General features: G+C 40.0%; 1 pseudogene; it reads left to right on the plus strand.

Moving 5' to 3' along the window:
* The first annotated feature begins 9,155 nt into the window (after positions 1-9,155).
* Positions 9,156-17,922, plus strand: LOC123797231 (prostaglandin E synthase 3-like; annotated as a pseudogene).
* The last annotated feature ends 1,913 nt before the right edge of the window (positions 17,923-19,835 follow it).

A 19,835-nucleotide genomic window follows, 5' to 3' on the forward strand; every position in this document is an offset into this window, starting at 1 on the left:
TGTCTGGATGGTCTATTCATGGATATAAGTAGGTTGTTAACGTCCTCTAGATTATTGTATCTATCAATTTCTCCCTTTATGTCTGTTAATATTCACTTTTTGTAGTTAGGTGCTCATATGTTAAGTGCATAGATATTTACAATTGTTATATACTATTATTGGAATGATCCATTTATTATTATATAATGCTCTTGTTTGTCTTTTGATACAGTCTTTGTTTCAAAGTCTATTTGTCTAATATAAGTATTGCTACCCAGGCTTTTTGGGTTTTTTGTTTGTTTTTTTTTGTTTTGTTTTGCTTCCACTTGTGTAGAATAATTTGTGTGTGTGTGTGTGTGTGTGTGTGTGTGTGTGTGTGTGTAATAGTTTTGTCCATCCCTTTACTTTAAATCTGCATGTGTCTTTAGGTCTGAAGTGAGTCTTTTGTAGGCAGGCTATAGATGGGTTTTGTTTTGTTTTTTGTGTTTGAACCAATTCAGCCATCCTATTTCCTTTGATTGGAGCATTGAGACCATTTACCTTTAAAGTAATTATTGGCTAAGTATGTTCTTTTTGCCATTTAGTCATTGATTTCTGTTTATGTTTGTAGTTATCTATTCTTCTCTTGCCTCTTCACTTGTGATTGATAGCTCTTTTTAGTTCTGTTTGGAGCTCTTTCTCTTTATTTTTTTCTTTGTTTGTTATCTGTTATAGGCTATCTATTATAGGTTGCGGTTACCATGAATTTCATATGCAGGATCCTAAGTATACAGCAGTCTATATTAAAGTGATGGTTGCTTAAGTTCAAACTCTTTCTAAAAGTACTATATTTTGGGGGCGCCCGGGTGGCTGAGTCGGCTAAGTGTCTGCCTTTGGCTCAGGTCATGATCACAGAATTCATCCATTCTTCTTTCTAGCTCATCTTTATGACCATCACTTTGAACTTTTTATTAAGTAGATTGCTTATCTGTTTCATTTAGTTCTCTTTCTGGAGTTTTGTCTTGTTCTTTTGTTTGGAGCGTATTTCTCTGTGTTCTCATTTTGTCTGACTTTCTGTGTTTGTTTTTCTGAATTAGAACAGCTACTTCTGCTAGTCTGGAAGGATTGGCCTAATAGCTATGTCCCCTGTATAGATTGCATGTGACTGGTGGCTTTGGCTGGCCTGGAGTGCCAGGGCATTCGGCGTCAGAGCCTCCCTGGTGGGGGGCTGGCGCTGAGGTGGGCATGGGCTAGGGCTCCCCAGAGTGCTCCACACACAAGGCACTCTGGCAGGAGGGCTGAAGCTGAAGTGGGCTCAGGCCGTGGGGTTTTAGGGCAGTCCTCACACGGGGCACCCTAGCAGGACAGCCGGAGCTGAAGCAGGCACGGGCAGAGCTGTCCTGATGCACTCTGTGCAGGGGGCTTCCTGGCGGGATGGCAAGAGCTGAAGCCGGGCATGCACCTGGTGGTTCCAGGGCACTCCCTGCAGGCAGTGCCATAGCAGGACAGCCGGAGCTGAAGCAGGCACAGGTTGGGAGGGCCTGGGGTGCTTCAAAGAGGAGGTGCTCTGGTGAGTCACCTGGAGCTGAAGCGGGCCTGGGCCTGTTGTATCCTGCAGCGCTCTGGTGAGATGGCTGGGACTTAGCGGGCACTGTCCAAGGGTGTCCTGGTGTGTGCTGCACTGGGGCTGCCTTGGAGGGATGACTGGAGCTCAGGCAGTTGGGGGGAGCCTTGATGAGGGATGGCAGGTGCGGGCTAGGGGTCTAAGGCTTAGTAGGGCAGCCAGCTGGCCTGGGGGCCCATACTCTTCTCCCATCTATGCTGTCTGGGTGCAGGGTGAACATAAACAGTGGCATTTGTCTTCCCCTTTTAGGGTCGTTTCCTTCATATTCTGGTTGTTTTTTAAACCATGGCTTTTGTCTGTGCCCCAGGGCAGCTAGAGCCACTGGCAGGCTGGCCAGGGTGCCTGAACCCTGCTTCCACCCGTGCTGTCAAGGTGGAAGGGGAACATAAACAATAGCACTCACCAGCCTCTCTGACACTGGAGAACATTCATCAAGTCCCCCACCATTTAGCAGACACTCAAGGCCTGGTTCCTTTAAATTCGAGTTGCCCTTTTAAACCACAGCTCTGCACTGGTCCTTCAGTACCCTCCCTCCACCCCCGTTGCAGGTCACAACACCAGGCTGGGGTTCCTGTGGTCACTATGTCTCTATCTTTCCCGCCCTTCTCTATGTAGTCCCTCTATCCTTGGTTGTACAGAAGCTGTTTAGTTAGCCCTCGGTTCTTCTTCAGGAGGAATTACTCTGTAGGTATAAAGAATTGCCCTGTATGTAAGCGCTGATTCGGTGCATTCGTGAAGGAGCTGAGTTCAGGGTCTTCCTACGTCGCTATCTCGGACCCAGCCTCTCCCTACAACCCACTTTTACTTCCCATAAACATGAAGCAGAGCCAGGCTCAGTCACCCACTCTGTACTTCCTTTCTTTATGTTTCCCCAAGGGGACCTGCTTGACCACTGAAAGATGAAAGCTCACACCTCATTGGCCAGGCTAGCCTCAGGCCCCCCCTCCAACATCAAGGAGCCAGATTTTTTAATCTTAGGGGTTAAATGACGTCTGTATATTATAGCACTCTTCTCTACTACTGAAATGTAAATGACTGACATTGGGAAATTTATCCTAAGTAGGTGAAGTAGAAAGTTGAAATTTATCCACAGATGCACTTGTTACATGAGAAATACAGACAGATAAGATGCCAGAAATGATAAAGAAAATACTGACAAGATAGATGAACATTTTTATCTCTCCCCATAAACTTTAGCTTTTGATTATAAGAAATACTTCCTAAGTTTTTTCAGAGTAACCTATATATTCTGCAAAGGCCAGTTCTTGCATATCCAAAGCAAAAATGAAACGGGGAAGTCTTAATTATCCAAATTGGGTGTCTGCAGTAACTCAAATCACCTTTCTCTTCTAATTTGCCTGAGCATTTCTGGCCATGGGTTGGTGTGGAGCAAAATGTAACTATGCCCAAATTAAATCAAGCACAGCAATTTAGGAGTGACTGTTTATTAGTTTATGAGTAGAAACTAGACCTAAAGCAATTTTGTTTCTTACATATCTGAATTTGAAGCAATATGCCTAGTAGTTACAAACATGAGATCTGAAGCTTAACTCCCTGGCTTCACATCCTGGCTTCACATTACCCGAATGACCTTAGGTACTCTGTAACCTCCTCCTGTCTCAATTTGCCCATTAATAACATGGTGGTAATATTAACCCTTGCCTCATAGGGTGTTTGTGGGATCAAGCACATAGAACGTATCTGGAACGTGGCAAACACTTAAAATATTAACTTATTATTAGAAACTATCCGATACTTAAGACCAATGCTAGTCATCAAACAATTGTTGCATCAGTTTTTGTAGATAGCAATCCGTTACCAGTTTGATGGCAGACACCCTGAATCTAAGTTGGAGTCTTAGATCTACAAATTAGAGGCTAGGTGTCCTTGGCAAGCCACCATCTATGGTTTGCTGGCCTAGTAAGTGGACCTAATGCCTGCTATACTTACATCGTTGTGACAATCGACTGTGGTTATGTTGACTGAATGTGGATCGTAAGATCCTCTACAGCTGTGAAGGCCTGCTAGCTACTCACTTAATCAGTTATCCTCAAAATAGTTAAGGCTGCACAACCAGATTCTGCAGCTGGTACTCTACAACCGTGCGCCGAAGAAACACGTTAGAAATATGTATGAGAATATCCAGTTACTTTTGAGTATATGAGGGTTCATTTTCCTTACTTCTCAAGGAGAGGAAACTTACCTGTCCAACGAACTTAGTAGTGAAACTTAACTTTTTAAGAGTCGCCAGACTTCTCCAGAGTTCTCTCTCCATCTTCTCACTTTCACGTTTTTTTCTTCCATGGTCGATTTGCATGAGCTCCAGGAGCAAGCTGTCTAATGTCCCTTCCTTGCCTCCATGGCTCATCAATCTCTCTCCCCTGCACCTGCCTGGATGGTTTTGCCGTTCTTCCTTTCCTCTTCTGACTTAGTCTACATCAGGGTAAAACGAGAGATATTCTACACAGAAGATAATGAATATTGATTTTCCAATTTAGCCCCAAACACCTACAGCGGTGGATCGATTTAAAGAACATTCAGGAGTGAGAAAACCTAATAGTCAGACTAAAAACAACAGCCAGCTACGTTTTGATGAAACCATGTCTTCAGCTCTTTGAATGCTGTCCTCTTTCACAGACTTTTAAACTAAAATCATATCATGGCTTTACTGCTTTGGGCTCCATAGATTTTCCTGAAGAGAATAATGTAAACATTTTAAAGTTATAGGGCTTTATTATTAAAACACAATGGAAAAATAAAGCTATGCAGGCAAACTGGAACACTTCGGTATTCTCCTCTGCTTTCATTCAAGTATCAAATTCACATAGGAATTTGAAAGTTTAAAAAAAAATTGAAATATCTAGACAACTACTTTTAAGTTTTCCTATTATTCTCTCACGTGATCTAACTAATTTTTTCAGGACATTTCTTCTAGGCCCCCATATCACCGTCTCCAAAAGCTCTGATAGAGTCTCCAGTGTTTAAAAATTAAACATCATGCAATTTTCAAAAATAAAGGACCAGACTTGTTTCAAAATATATGAAGTGATTGGACAATATCCAGAGACTGTTTGCCATGAATATGTCTCTCTATTCCTCTGGCTAAACAGCCTTTCCTCCCACACTTTGCTCGGTATACGATGGTCCCATTGATGAAGCTCGCTCATAGTTCCTCCATTGTTTCCTGTACTTTCCCGCACCATCTCTGCACCTGCCTAAAATGTAAGCTGTCCTGAAGACACCGGTCAAAGGTGAATTCTTCCATGAAGCCTTTCCTGATTCTCTAGTAGGAATTGATCTTTCCCTTCTTTGATTTTCTGAAAATTTTTAAGCTATTTAGTGCAAATTGTCTTACACGAGTGTAACTACTAAAGCAGATGACAGGTTCTCTCAGGAGGGGGACTGGGTCCATCTTGTCATCCTCTATATTCCCTGATACCATGAATGGCTTAGCAGATGGTTGTTAGTAAACATGTGTAGGAATAATTTTAACCAAATCAATTTATTGAGTAAAATGACAACTAGATGAAAGAGTTATACCACTGTTACATTACAAAGGATATGATATCTCATTTCCAATGATGAAAATGAAATGAAAGTCCCAATGAGGTACCAAGACAGACAAAAACTTGTCCAAAGATGGGAAAGCAAACTAACTTTCACTGAGCTAGACTATGTTAGTTTCCTGTGGCTTCCATAACAAACGACAACAAATTGGGTAACTAGAAGCAAAACAGAAAGGTATTCTTTCACAGTTCTGGACACCGGAAATCCAAAATCAGTCTCACTGGGATGGTATCAAGGTATCAGCAGGGCTGCAACTCCCTTTAGAGGCTCCTGGGGAAAATGTATCCTTGCTTCTTCCAGCTTCTGGTGACAGCTGACATTCCTTGGTTTGCGGGCCACATCCCTCTAATCTGCCTCCATGGTCACACTGCCTTCTCCTCTTCTGTGTCAAATCATCCTCTGCTTTTTTTTTTTTTTTTTTTTGAGGCCACTGGTGGTTGTATTTTGGGGCCCATGCAGATAACCCAGAATAATTTTCCCATCTCAAGAATCTTAACTTGTTCTATAAAGATCCTTTTTCTTTAGAAGTAACATTTACAGTTTCCAGGGATCAAAACCTTCTGTCTATGGGGGCTGTTATTCAGCCTGCAATGAGCAGCAACTAGATGCTCTTCTGCATGGTTTTACTCAGTCTGCATAGCTGGTTTGTGAAGAAATTAATAATGCTCTGATTTGACAGGTGAGACTACTGGAGTCCCAGACTTACCGAAAGTTACATGTAGTCAGTGGTTAAATATTTGATTCAAACCTAGATCTGTCTGGCTCCAACTTGATTTTGTTTTTCTGTTATATCCTAGAAGCTTTTTAAGTCCTAGACACCCAGTAGATTCCTAATAAATGTTTGTTGACACAAAAGAAAACCTTCAGTGAGATTTTGAAGTTCGCTGCTTTATCATTTTGTCACCGTTTCTAAAAGTTCATTGATTTTTAAAGCACTTTTATAAATCAGATGTCTCTTCAGAAAGTGTTTTCAAATATGAGTGCAGTGTTGTCTCCAAATGGATCATCACTGAGAATTGGAGGCAGTTTTGTCAATGTAATTCAACATAAGGGATGTGAAGATTTCATGTAGCGAATAAAAAAAGCATAGAAATTTGAGAGGGTGAAAATCGTAGCAAAGTCATTAATCTACAAAGCCTGAAAACACGCAGCCACAATACAATCCAGGGCGATTGGGAATCAGCTAGGTCATCGCTGTGAGGTAATGAGGTTTCTGTAGGTACTGAACATAAGGTGAAAATTCAAAATGTCATGTATTTGCCCCTATTTCCCCCTAAGTCCTAGATCCTTGTGAAACTAATATTGGGCTCTGATAATTCGCTGTATGTTTTCTAGTGAACATTTTAAAAACCTCATTTGGTGAAGCGATTTTTAAAACTTCAGGAAGCACCACTGGGTCACTTCCACTCCACTAGTTTACGCAACCTAATGTAAACACAGTGGTTTTCTTGGCCCATAAGGGCAGGTGTTATTTTTCTGTTGCTAATGCAACAAGTAACCACAGACCCAGCAGCTTAAACAGGAGCCGCTTCTTCTGTCTCAGGTCTGCAAGTCAGGAGCCCGGGCACATTGCTCACCCAGTTCTCTACTCATGATTTCAAAAAGCCAAACGTCTTGGCAGGACTGCATTTCTTTCTAGAGACATTGGATTTGAATTTACTTTCAAGCTAGCTCAGGATGCTGTCGGAATTCAGTTTTCTGTGGCCGTCGAACTGAGGTTCCCGCTTCTTTGCTCGCTGCTGACGGGGAGTCTTCCGAGTCTTCTAGCAGCCGCCTGCATTTCTTGGGTCGTAGCCCCCTTCCTCCATCTTCAAAGACGGCAGTGGCGGATTGAGTTCTTCTCGTGCTTTGACTGTCTCTGACATCCCTTTGGCCTCATTGTTCCTTTGCTGTCTTCCACCACATAATTCGACTGACTTTTCTATTTTCCTTTTTAATTTTAAGGGTCTGTGTGATTATATTAAGTCTACCAGGATAAGCTCTCTTTCTTAAGGTGAATTGGTTCATAATCTGAATTTAATCTGCAAAGTCCCGGCAGGGGGAGGAAAAAGCGAGCTCTCCGTTGAGCAGGGAGCCCGATGCCAGGCTCAATCCCAGGACCCCGGGATCATGACCTGAGCCGAAGGCAGACACTTAACCGACTGAGCCCCACAGGTGCCCCTGGAGAACACTTGTAGAATTATTCCGAAATCAAGGCTTAGAGTCTCAACTAAAGTGTACTTTTATTCTTAATTCTCAATTTCTAGTATTCAAAGATCAGGTTACTCAGTAAGGACTTAACAATACCAGGCACATGGAATTACCTGCCTATTTTCCTGAATAGAGCCGAAGCAGAGAACATTTGAAGGTTCAGACACAGTCATGCAGCTACATTTCCATCTCACGTATGAATTCCAGATGGGGAGCAAAGCTCAGAGGCGATTTTTTTTTAAGTCACTTATTCTCAAAAGCTTCTGTATCTAATGCACCAGTTATAATAAACGTGGACTATGTTCAAACGGAAAGAACAAGTACTTACAAAATCTTTCGGATAAGCATTGACTTGACAAGAACCAAGTGCTTTTTGACAAAGGATAGTAAAATACTTTTCTCTAAGAGGTAGATCACTTCAGCATTATCAAGCGTCTTACCTTGGAGGCATTCCTCGATTCCTTTCAGTTGCTCCATTTGGAGGCATTGTAGCTGGTGATAAGGGAATCTTCTCCAAGAGCCGATTAGACATCGAAAGATAACTCTTAATATGTGATAATTTAAGGCTTTCATTTACTAACATAGGAAAACATTATACCACTCAGGAACCTGATTAGATTACCATATCTCAGTTTTCTGATGCAAATGTTCTTATAAACAGAATAAGAGTGCAAGTGATGTGGGAACAAAGCTTTTTAGGAGCAGGTGATTTTCCTCTTGGCTTAATTTCCCCTTCAGCTGGCTGGACACTGTGGGTTTCAGATAGTGAGGAGGTGTGAGGGGATGCGTGAGCCACAAGAGGAAGGGAGCCTAAGTCCCTGGAGCCCCACGTGAAGAAGGCCTCCTATCAAGCGGGAACAGCTGCATTGGATAGTTAGGTGAGCTGGAAATATATTCTGTTGCGTTTAGGCCTTAACACCTTTTGGATCTATTCTTTGCAGCAGCTGGTATTACCCACACTAATACATTTATCTGGCATTTATCTTCCTCTGGAATTCATAGCATAAACTTCAGGTTGCAAATTCTCCACTCCCTGACACTTTAGAGTACATAAATCCTTATCACTCTCAAAATGTTTTCAAGGATATTGTTTATGTTATAAAGGTCAAGAGTGTATTTTGGAACTCAGAGCTGAGAATTTGAAACAAATACTAAAATATATCGTGCATTATTTCCACTGGAGCAGAGCACTTTAACCTTGTTTTGTTTTGTTGCTTTAATAATGGAAGGGCTACAGAGCAAAGAGCAAAATTAAGAGTAGCAAAAAAAAAAAAAAAATACATGGACAAGAATGCTGAAATGTCATTTTATACAATTTTTTTTTAAGATTTATTTATTTATTAGACAGAGAGAGACAGCCAGCGAGAGAGGGAACACAAGCAGGGGGAGTGGGAGAGGAAGAAGCAGGCTCATAGTGGAGGAGCCTGATGTGGGGCTCGATCCCATAACGCCAGGATCACGCCCTGAGCGGAAGGCAGACGCTTAACCGCTGTGCCACCCAGGCGCCCCTATTTTATACAATTTTAATGCAATAGTACAGAATACTCTTGGCATAAAATTAAATTCAAGATGAAGGAAAGGAAAACACAGAATCTTCTTTTAGGTGGAGAGGGTCTGAATTTATAGATTTATTGTAATGCAGAGTTTAAACATGCTCACATTTGCAATGTTGTCCTTCTTGAAAGTGAAGGAATTTTCTTGGCTCCCAGGAAAGCAGATCAGTGAGCGCTAGTACGTAAGGTCATGCGTCCACGCTGCTTTCATGACTAATTCAGCGAGGTCATTCTTTCTTACAAATTTCTCATTTGAACAAAAGATGTGGGCAATAACAAGAGATAATTTGAAGCTGACCACATATGACAGAGTTATCAAAGGTAAATAACAGAACTGGGCTGACACCTGGGAAGAAAAACGTACAGGCCAACAGGATCAATCACTGTTAGTGATAATTATAGTAACATTCATATTGCTACTGCTTACAGCATCTTTCACACCTGTAATTTCTCAACAAGCATAGATGTGATTATTATTATGCATTATAAGTGTATCAGAAAACAAGCGTAGAGGGGCGCCTGGGTGGCACAGCGGTTGGGTGTCTGCCTTCGGCTCAGGGCGTGATCCCGGCGATCTGGGATCGAGCCCCACATCAGGCTCTTCTGCTGTGAGCCTGCTTCTTCCTCTCCCACTCCCCCTGCTTGTGTTCCCTCTCTCGCTGACTGTCTCTATCTCTGTCGAATAAATAAATAAAATCTTTAAAAAAAAAAAAAAAAAGAAAACAAGCGTAGAGAGATTTCCACCAACCAACCAATGTCATATAGCTGCTTTGCTCAAGCTTCAGAATTAGGAATTCTGTCCAACTCCTAACATTATTTTTAAAATGTCTTGAGTAGGAATCTCTGATTCACCATGATAACCATCAACAAAGATTACTGATAAACTACTGTGTCCCGAGAATTTTAGGATACTTTTCATTGCGCCCATTTCCATTAGTGTTTTTACTAATTCTATGTCAATATTCCTAGTCTCAAATAAAAAGGTAACACTACTGTGGACCTGTTTTTTTGAAGATAGAGTTAACTCCTCTGAAAAACGACAAATTCCTATTTTAAAAACAAAACCGTTTGGACATACACAGAACTACATTCTAGGATAAATGTAAAGAATCAGTGTATCAAACTTTTTTCATTTAATAACTGCAATATTCAGATTAAATGGTTTTCCTGATTTAAAGGTGTTTTTTTTAAGTCAGCTAATATACTATTTCTAGTCACTATATTACCTAAAGAGTAAAAATTTTAAGAAAAATATTTTATAAAGAAAACAGAGCAAATGTAATTTGTAACCATAGTCACTTCTTTTTATTTTATTTTTTTAAAGATTTTATTTATTTATTTGACAGAGATAGAGACAGCCAGCGAGAGAGGGAACACAAGCAGGGGGAGTGGGAGAGGAAGAAGCAGGCTCATAGCGGAGGAGCCTGATGTGGGGCTCGATCCCATAACGCGGGGATCACGCCCTGAGCTGAAGGCAGACGCTTAACGACTGCGCCACCCAGGCGCCCCACCATAGTCACTTCTTAATCTAAACTGAGTCTTTTATAAATGATCTTTAGACTTACCATTGTTTACAAAGTCATATAGTTGATTATTTTTAGAAGACAATGAACATTTCTCTAAGTGGAGGCAAATTGTATTGTGTTCACACAACACTGGGTTACATTTAACTACAGAGAGACTGATGAAGGTAGTGGGAACTCAGATTCAACTAATTAATCAGAATGTTCATTAGGAAAACAGTCTTAAGAATTTGATTACTAAATCACATCATTTAATACTATTTATTCAAGTCACTTAACAATAATTTATTATTGTACAAGAAACAATAGTGATATGTTGCAGGTAAAGGAGGCATGTTGGAGAAAGAAGATGTCTCTGCTCTCCCTGCTTCTCCTCTGCATCTGCCCCTCCCTACTCATGCTCTCTCTTGCTTGCTCTCTCTATCTCTAATTAATAATTAGCTAATTAATTAATTTAAAAAGACAAACAGGAAAGGAAGCAAGAAAAAAAGAGAAAGGAAGTGGGGACAAAGAATTAAAAAATGACTGTCAAAAGTTGACGGAATTAATTGATAAAAAATAATAGAAAAGAAATGTACCAATGTATACTAATGAAAATATAGATTAGTCAGGCTTTCATGGAGGAAAAAGAGCCACTATGAGTATTATGCAATCAGGAATTTATTATCAGAATTAGACATTACAGAGTCGTAGGAGGAACTGAGAAAGTAAGCGTCCACAAAGCGGAGCTGGAAGATTATTAAGTCATTGTGAGTCACTAAGCAGTTCTCCGCAAGCCCTGGCACAGGGGGCCATGTTAAAGTTCAGAGGAAATCTGGAAACAAGGAACATCCAGCTGCTGGCGTAAGCTGTACTGGGTGCGGGTATCAAGAAAACTGCGGCCTGTTCTTAGTTACAGCCCCTCCGAATTCACAGCCAAGCCTGCAGTGGGCCTGGAAGGCAATGGTTCGGCAGGGTCAGTGGTCAAAAAGAAGAGAAAAGTTCAAGAGTGAGGGCAAATTGGGACCCACCAGTCCCTCCACAACCGTCTTGCTCTGCCTCCTACTATGATGAGTTTGATGACTTCAGGGAGTTGATAGCCGCAGATTCATTGGTCCAAATCTTATGCAAATTTCTCTTGTGGCCAATGCCAAGCTGCAACTGTACAGTGAAGATGATTCTGAGAAATGTAGTTCCAAATTAGCCAAGCTGATATAATATAAACATTCCCATTAGGATTTTTGGAGTGCACAATTCTCCCCCCCCCCCCTTTTTTAAGATTTTATTTATTTATTTGACAGAGAGAGAGAGAGTGAGCGAGAGAGGGAACACAAGCAGGGGGAGTGGGAGAGGGGGAAGCAGCCTCCCCATGGAATAGGGAGCCTGATGCAGGGCTGGATCCCGGACGCCGGAATCATGACCTGAGCCAAAGGCAGACACTTAACGAGTGACTGAGCCACCTAGGCGCCCCCACAGTTTCACTTTTATCTATGCTACGTGGTAGCTATATTTCCTATTTATAATGTGTTATTTCCAAATAAAGTCATAAGCAAAAGAATTACGTTTGGAAATGATAGTAAAATCAAAGTCAGTAAGTACAGAGCTGTGAAGTTGTAAGATCCGCTTTGAGTCTCCTCTTGGTAATTTTGCACACTGCTCTGCTTATTCATCTAGTGCTTTGCACTTGGCCAAATCATCTCAAATTCTTATGAAATCCTCACAGAGTAGTGGCAATTTGCCAGAGCATTTCTCTCCTGCTTTTCTAAACACACACACACACACACACACACAATTAAGTGAAGTGAGGGCGAAATGCATGCAAATGTCTGTGTTGAGGTGAAGCCCCACAAGATGCTAGCCTGATGACCACTCTACTCACTGGTCTATGCGGTAAGGACACCTTTCTCTGCTGCGGGAAGTTGTAATAGATATCAAGGGGGTGGGATCAGTTGATCTGTAAGTGTAATATTTACTCTCTTTCCTTAAATGCATGGAATAGACCCATACAGTTCAGATCATTTTTCTAGAGAATGTTGAGGACTGACAACCACATTCAAAACTCTGGTAATCTTCATAGCGTGAAAATAACTCAATGCACACGTTAAACTGAGTGGGCTTACACATGATTTAATAAGTGTGATTTTGTATTTCAATATGAATTAACTTTATTTTAGCAATTTTCTGGAGCCCAGCTCTGCCATTGATATTATTTCATTCTCTAGTAATCAATAGCAATCCAGAGTTAACTAGTTTGATTTTTTGAACATGATTCATCTATTGCATTTAGATAGTACTTATAATGCAAACAAAGCAATTTAAATTGGAAAAATATTTGATATTGAAGACAAAGCCTTAAACCTGATGTACAGTTAAAATAAATAGAAATTTTTATATTTCCAAATCCAATATCATCAAAATCTTGTAAGATGATACACATATCAATGGAACACTTTAAGTTGACAGTTGCTCTAAAATTGAAATGGAGAAATGCAGTGTTTGCTTCTAAAGAATTACTACTTTAAGGTCAGACTATTTTTTCCTCTACATCTATCAAGTAGATTGAGAGTGTGTTATTAAAATGAAAGAAACCTATATATATCAAGTTTAGAGATGGATGGGAAAATGCTTTAAGAGGATGTAAATTGCATATCAAAGTAAACAATTTTACTAAAACGTGGAGCTTCAAATAAAGAAGTGCTTTAGCAAACTTACTAGTTAGGTGCTTACTGGTATAGTCTTGGGTTAACAGCTGGAAATCATTATTCCTTATGTTAGTATTTAAAAAAAATGTCTGTACGAGATATTGGCAGTGACCCTCCCTGGAGTAAAAAAAATCTACACAATGGTTGTCTTTGAGTAAAATACTTACTAAGAAAATGTGTATTTGGAAAAGTGTAATATGGAAACGATCACACCAGAGAGAAGAAAACTGACAATAACCACCTTTGATCTGCTGTTTTTATACGGAACATTTTGTCTCACAATTATAGTTCCGTATTCCACAGTGACAATGACAATGAAGAGGTCGTCATTAATACCAAAGAACACTAAGCTGGATTAATATATTAAACAGCTTCTAAAAACTGCATTAGATTTAGTTTCTTCATCCATAAATATGGATTAATTCTTTCTTAATTCTAAGAATTGTGAAGACTAAGTGAAATAATGCACGAGAAAATATCGAACATCTATTCATACTTGGTATGTGTACCCTAAATGATTATTTCCTTCCCTTTTTTCTTGAGGTTTACTGATTATGGCACAATTTACAAAGTTAATTTCCTTGCTTCAAAGGATTCACTCCAGTATAAAAAGGGCCATAGAAATTCCGAGAACAAATGTCAGATTGCCTTATATCAACCCGTTTTTGTTTCTAGTATACCAACTTCTTTCCTTCCTGGAGCAGAAAAGATTACTGTCACAGGATTTAAAAAAAAAAAAAAAAAAAAAAAACAACTCACTACTCTCTAAGACCTGTGTAAGACCTGCATTTCCTAACTCCCAAGAGTAGGCTACCACCTAAAATTATTTGACCAAATAAGGAGCTGTAATCCATTTATCCTGATGTGTTTTCTGAGTCTCTCACCACCTTTTCTACTCACTCTGACCAAGATGGCCTTGACATTCTTCCCAGCTTGACTAAATTTTAGGGAGGTTTCTTCCTGACTATAGGCCCTTAACCTCCCTTCTTAGAACATTTACTTTCGATGCTTGTAAGGATAAATTCTTTCTCTGCCCTTTTGAAATGTAGGTAAATCCTATCCCAGCCTCCACCCAATTTTACAACCCAGCAATGTCTTTTTCAAGGACCTGGGAGTCATCTCTTTGAAATCTAATCATCAAGAAAGTTAGTACCCCTATCTCCCATTGGAGGACAGAAGCCTAACTTGATAAGTGCCTATTAGCAAAGGCAGGCGCCTTGATCATAAAGAAAAACATTTTCAAACTCAGGAATGATTCAGTGTACTGGACACATGCCACTAACTAACCCCCAGTACTTTTTCACTAACTTACCTCAGCACTTAAATCCTTCTTACCTTTATTTTTTTAAGATTTTTTTTTTCATTTTATTCATTTGAGAGAGAGAGAAAGAGTGCGAGAGCTAGAGCATGCGTGGGGGGAAGAGGCAGAGAGAGAGGGAAAAGCAGACTCCATGCTGAGCAGGGAGCCTCGTGCAGGGCTTGATCCCTGGACCCTGGGATCATGACCTGAGCCAAAGGCAGACACTAAACCAACTGAGCCACCCAGGCGCCCCTCCCTCCTACCTTTTGGTTCAGGGGAGTAGAGTTCAGTTTCTCTCCCTGGTAGCGAGTTAAGGGTCTTCCTTGCCTGCTAAACTCTGGTTCAAGTTTTCTTTGACACTTCCCTTCTTACTGAGTAACTTCTGTGGCTCATCATTAATATAACACCCTTGCCAATATTCTCAACTCATTTTCCCCTCTTTTGCTCAAACCCCAAATCCATATGTAATCAGCCCCTCCAGTGCTTCGTTTGGAGAAAATACACAGCCAGCTGACTCACCTCACTCTGGCACTGCTGACCTCAAGTTCTACAACACTATAAACAACCTCAAGAAGATACCGATTTATAGAGTTGAGGTCCAATTTTGTTACCGTACAATAAAGAATGCATCTTTCCACTTACCAGGAAGCATGTTTTGCCATATTTAACATCTGATATCTCCTTCACGGACAATCCTCTATAGAGAATAGTGACGCGGAGACGTTCCTCATCTCAAGACCAGAGTTGGTGCTCTCTCCGTGGGGCATTCCGGGGACTCATGGGGAGTCCACCACTGCTGTAGCCTGAGCGAAGCAAGAAGAGTTGGAGAGGCCCTGGTCTACCCATTCACCTGTACCCCTGTTGGGTTCACCGCGCAGCCTGCTTCTGCAAAGTGGTATGATCGAGGGGACTACATCTTCGTTAAATTCTGTGTTGAAGACAGTAAAGATGTTAATGGAGATTTTGAAAAATCCACACTTACGTTAGTTGTTTTAGAGGAAGTGATAATTTTAAACATTTACATTAAGTTGATCTTTTTCACTGGATTGATCCAAATGATTCTAAACATAAAAGAATGGACAGATCGATTTTATGTTGTTTACAAAAAAGGTGACTCTGGGCAGTCATGGCCAAGGTTAACCAAAAACAGGGCAAAATCTAGTTGGCTTAGTGTGGACTTTAATATTGGAAAGACTGGGAAGGTGATTCAGATGAAGACACGTTGAATTTTGATCATTTCTCTGAGATGATGAACAACATGGGTGTGATTAGGATGTAGATTTCTCAGAAGTAGAGGGAGCAGACGATGAGTCACAAGACAATGATGGTGCCAGCTCTGGAGTAAGGAATTTTGGGAAAGAAAAATCACCAGATTTTGAGAAAGAAAAATAACTTCTCTGCAAGATTTCGTAATTGAGAGAATTCCTGAGTTGATAGCTCTAAAGGCAGATGCTGTATTTGCCTCTGTTAACCCATTTTTCAACCTGTTTGTTTTTTTAAAGGCTTCACCAAGGGTTGATATGGACCATTGAATGGGGCAGTTTTAAGTCAGCTAAGGCAATAACTTTACGCATGAACTTTTCCCAGACTTCCGTGATGCTGCTGAGGCCCCAGGCAGTTGATACAGCCCTTGTGATAAATAAAAGCATTTCTCCTCAGTCTCCTTTACTTCATAATATAGATACTGACATGATAGGAAGCTCTTGGCTTAGAAGAAAGATAACTAAATTTTAGATTTTAGAACATGGACTCAAGTGACTAATGAAACAAATAGTTTGATACCTTAAACTGGTAACTTGTTTCTTCGGTATATCCTCCAGGATTATTCCATTAACATTTTATTTGTCAAAAAATGTACTCCACGTTATTCTAAGTAATCACGTGTCAGTGTTGCAGATGTATCTTAGCTAAAACTAGTGAATGCCCTACCATGGATGGTTTTGAAGCCTCTACGTTTGGTATCGTTTGACCTTAACCTTTACATCTCTTAGCACGGAGGACAAAGGAAGGCTGTACACTGTTGCTCGAGAGTCTACATTTAGATCAATTTCACATTTGGCAGATGAATGAAAAAAATCTTGATACACTATTGGATCTTTTTTCTTTTTTTGATTCCGCTTGTCCCAGGCTGAAAGCTTCAATTTATGTTCAGGAGTGTGGGGGTTTTTTTTTTTTAATGTCTACATTCTTTCTAATACACTATTGGAATTCCAAAAAAGAAAAGAGAAGAAATGAAAAGAACCATGATGTTAAATTCCTGCACTTAAACTCCTACAACGGTTCCCAGTTACTTCCCAGATTAAGTCCAAAATCGTTATGCAATTACTATTAAATATCTGATCTCAAAATCAACTTAATTTTCTATAATTCAACTTAATTATTGTCTCTATTTTATTGTTGTGGGTGAAACGTCTCAGTTCCTTAAAGGGTTGTCACCACTCCCCATACTCACCTCCCAGGGATCTGTTGTAGTACTAGAGTCTTGTGTAGTGTTAAGGCAAGAAGAGCTGAGGGAAGGAGGACAGTGTACTCCTTGGCTTTGCTGCAGTAGTTTGACAAGGAAATACATATCACCCAGTCGGTCGGGCAGCTCCAGGTCCAGTGACTTGAACTACTCTGTGCCGGATGGAACACAGAGTATTTTGGAGAAATTGTCCAGGGCTCCATCTTCCTAGACACACCACACACCTCTTTGTGGTGACTTGCTAGATTGCCTGTGATCTGCCAGAAGGCTATCCTGTTCACAAGACCCACCAAACACCTCTCTGTCTCTCTCTCTCCATGTTTTTCTCACTTTTCCCCTTCCTCTCTCTATGCTCTATGCTCTATGTATCTTTCCACCTTCTGTTCTCTCTACAGTTCAGGGGATATCTTTCTATTTGGGGGAGTTATAGATGGGAGCCTCCTGCTTCCCTTGGCTTCCTTCAATATCTATTATTTGTACAAGGAATCCTCTCCCTAATTGATGCATATAGGTTCTGGAAATAAAAATTATAAGGACTTACAGGTCTTGTCCTGTTTTCCTCTCTACCATATCCCACCCCAAAACAATGAGCACAGAGCCCACTAGCTTCTTGAATGGAGAGACAGGCAAAGGTGGAAAAATTATGCCTTAATATCGATACCACAACATTTATAATTGTACTTCCACTGCATCTCCTTACTTATATGCATTTTCCCTACATTTCTATAGCATCGGATGGTTCAGAGCTTCCTGAATGAATTTGCTCATTTGTATTTCTCAATCTTTGGATAGTTGTGTTTGTCCTCTGCTTAGAATGACTCTCCATGTGTAAATAGAAATGTGTGCAATATGATGAAAGAGAAGGGGATACGATGCCTCCGCCATCACCTTCATATGTAGGTCTATCACCCTTCTTCTAGAGGGTGGCAGCTATGTGGCCATGGACCACTTAAGAAGTCCGTGTAAATCTCTGCAGTAAATGGTAGTAAAGGTTACGGGGCGCCTGGGTGGCTCAGTCGTTAAGCGTCTGCCTTCAGCTCAGGGAGTGATCCCAGGGGCCTGAGATCGAGCCCCACATCAGGCTCCTCCGCTGGGAGCCTGCTTCTTCCTCTCCCACTCCCCCTGCTTGTGTTCCCTCTCTCGCTGTCTCTCTCTCTGTCAAATAAATAAATAAAATCTTTTTTAAAAAAGTTAATAATTTTTCCAGATAAAAACAAACGTCTATCTATTTATATACATATATCTTTATATTCATCGCATCCAACATGCAGCACCGGGGTCTGGAAAGCCATTTCTATGCACCCACAGTTATTCTCCCTCCTTTGTCTGGGTCTCTTTTTTCTCATCTCCAAGAACTTCCTCTGTGACAGCAATTTTTTAAATTTTTATTTTAAATTTTATTTATTTGACAGAGAGCAGACGCAGGGAGACCTGGAGAGGGAGAAGCAGGGAGCCCAAGGCAGGGCTCTATCCCAGGACCCTGGGATCATGACCTGAGCTGAAGGCAGACAGTTAATGACTAAGCCACCCAGGTGCCCCTAAGTTGTTTTATTATCTGTTTATTTACTGACTTTTCCATAAGATAGTAAATTCTTTTGCATAGTTTAGGCACTTGCAAAGAATAGCCATTCCATAAGTGATAGATTAATAGATTAATAGATAATAGATAGATTAAAGCATGAATCTCCATTTTCCCTCACTTTTCCTTTTCTCCTAACTTTTTTACATGTAAATATTTTGAAACTTTAAAAGTGAAATGATTTTGAAAAAATCAGAATCTCATAACTGTGATATGCTAATATTTCTAAATACAGCAATAGAAAGATTTTTGCTTTCAGTTTCAAAACTGTTTAATATTGTTGACATTAAAAACAAAATTGCTTTCCTAAATATGTGAGAAAATGAATTAATATGTTGAATAAAACAAAAGTCAGCGCTTTTGGGGCCATTTAATGTTGAACAATTTAAAAATAAGATGCACAATGTAAAGTTTTATTTTTCTAAAATTCTCTAATTAAAAAAAATGTTCCTAATATTCTACATTCACTGCAGAGCTGCAACATAATTTTTAAGGCAGGAAGGTTTAAATACTATGCTGTGGTTATTAATTCCCTGAATTAGAACAGTTCTTCAAGGAAAAACAACTAAATTGCAGTCAGCATGAAGAAATTGGATTTGGTGATGACTGCTATCTTTAAAGCTGGTGACCTTACATTGTTCTGTCATATGCCTAAAGGCATTGGAAATACTCGAAATTAACTTTAGGACTACACAAAAATGTTTCCTTTAATCACAGAATCCAAGAGCAGTTTGCCCCTGGTGTTCTGCTATCATGTTTTTAATCATCGTAACATGATTCTGCAAACTATCCAATTTATAGCAAAAATTTGGCAGATTTTTCCAGAACTGTTTTTTTTTAAATCTTAAAAATAAAATGTACCTCTTTGTACCTCCTCCTAATGCTTGTCTGAAATAAGGAAAAAACTGTTTCTTTACGTTGTATGTTCAATCAACCTGTCTTCTCCCAGTGTTTAAAGATGCCTTTAGGATTGCCAATACAGACACACAGTGATGCTCATATATCTTGAATATCCTTGTGTGTGTTCAAAGTGGCAGAAACTTAATGAGAGTTTAACTTGTGCCAAGCACTTAAATTTTCACAGTAACCCTTTATGTGTCATCACGCACTATGTGGATAGGGAAACTGAGTTTTAGAAAAGTTTAGTAACTTGCCCAAGATCAGTCATGTAGTAATGGAAATATCATTTTAGAGAGCCAAATTTACAGAAGTGTGGCATGAACGTAGATGATCATTATCTCTTTGCCTTCCTCCTACAAACTGAACAAAAATTACCAAAAAAATATTAAAATGAGCGGGAAAATTACATCAGTCTTAGACACTATGTAAACAATGAATTATTATACCTCCTATGCCAAAGACTTTCTAGATATGATGCAGATATGATAAAAATAGG

This window comes from Ursus americanus, chromosome 29, assembly GCF_024610735.1.
Source record: "Ursus americanus isolate L20-20 chromosome 29, mUrsAme1.1.p, whole genome shotgun sequence".
NCBI lineage: Eukaryota > Metazoa > Chordata > Mammalia > Carnivora > Ursidae > Ursus > Ursus americanus.